General features: G+C 60.8%; 1 pseudogene; it reads right to left on the bottom strand.

Annotated features, from left to right (window-relative positions):
* Positions 1 to 493: 493 nt before the first annotated feature.
* Positions 494 to 1,564, bottom strand: LOC128322506 (NAD(P)H dehydrogenase [quinone] 1-like; annotated as a pseudogene).

The following is a 1,564-nucleotide window of genomic DNA, read 5'->3' as shown; positions in this document are numbered from 1 at the left end:
GCCCAACTGTGGCCCTCCAGCTGCTGCTGGGACTACAACTCCCACCATCCCCAGCCCCCAAGGCAAGAGAGATGAAGGGAGTTGCAGTCCAACCTCTTCAAGAGGGCCAAAGTGGGGCAGCCCTGTCCCACACCAACATATTGTTGGGAGTGTGGCCCTCTGCTTTTTCTACTACCCTCAAATGCTGGCCAACTTGCCAGAGTGGAGCACCCAACAGGACAGATAGAGTTGAGCTGAAAAGCCAGGGAAAGGGGCAAGGAGGGACATCAGCGGAGGGCACGGCTAGCAGCACTGCCCCTTGCACAGACAGCCCCTGTGCTGAGCCAGATTCCACTGAATCTGGGTCCTTGAAGGAGGACCCACAAGAAGGGGAGACAGTAGTGTGTGACCCAACCCCAAGGAAGAGGGCCAAGTCCTGCTGAGCAGCCAGCCAAAGAAGGCCCCCTCAGCAAGCCAACCCTGCAGTGCCCCAGAGGAGCACTGGCAGCAGCAGCTATTTCTGCTGGGCTTTGACTTGGCTGTCAGGCAGGAGGGACTTGCCCAGGTGCTGACCCACCGCCAACCCATATTTCTTTTCCTTCTGCTGCTCTTGGACTTCTTTCTTCAGGACAAAGCCCCCAGCAAAGCTCATGTCAAAGCTACTGTTTGGGACAAAGCTGAGGGGCTTCTCCTTCCAGATGGTGGCCAGTCTCTTTCCCCATCTCTCCAAAATTTGGGAGCGGGCATCTGATGGTGTGTGGCCGATACTGAAGGCAATCTGTGGCTCCAGGACTTGGAAGCCGCAGAAATGGAGGGTGCCACTCTGTATTGGCCACAGGAGAATATTGATGTTGATGCCTTCAGGGGTGTACATGGACCCCATCCCACCAGTGGTGAAGGAGAGCAGCACCTTCTTTTTCTGGAAGGGCCCTTGCTCATACATGGCACTGTAGGAGTAGGCAAAGCTGGAAGTGAGACCCACTCAAACCACCCTTTCAGGATGGCTGGTACCCCAAACCACTGGATGGGAAACTGGAAGATGACCAGGTCGGCGGCCTCAAGCTTTTTCTGCTCGGCCACGATGTCGCTGAGGAGGCGGCCTTCCTTCCAGGCCAGCCCGGCCTCTGCCACATAGTTGAAGCAGTCGGGGTCCTTCGGGGCGCCGGTGACATCGGCGCAGGACAGGACGGTGTCGAACTTCTGCACATAGGGGTCAGAGAGGGCGATGCGCCAGCTGGCTTTGTGCCGCGCCTCGGCCACCGCCTCCTGCATGGCGAAGTTGAAGGAGCTCCGTTCCGGGTGCGCCAGGATGATCAGCGCGCTGCACGCAGGGGCTGCTCCTGCGGCGGGAGAGGCCTGGCTGGTCACGCAGGGCTGGGCCGGGAGCCCCCGCCCCGGGAGGAGCAGGTGGCCACCGGCGGTGCGCACTCCCCAGGGGCTCCAAGCCCACACTGTGCCATCGCCGCCCGCACTCCCCACGCCGAGGAGCGGGAAGCAGGAGGGATGGGGGGGCACCCCTCGCGCACTCTCCGGGGCTCGGCGCTGCACAGTAGAGCAGCAAGGTGGGGGGGAGGATCCACATGAA

This window comes from Hemicordylus capensis, chromosome 1, assembly GCF_027244095.1.
Source record: "Hemicordylus capensis ecotype Gifberg chromosome 1, rHemCap1.1.pri, whole genome shotgun sequence".
Taxonomy (NCBI): Eukaryota; Metazoa; Chordata; class Lepidosauria; order Squamata; family Cordylidae; genus Hemicordylus; species Hemicordylus capensis.
Note: the sequence above shows the minus strand (reverse complement) of the source record. Positions and strands in the feature narration are given on the sequence as shown.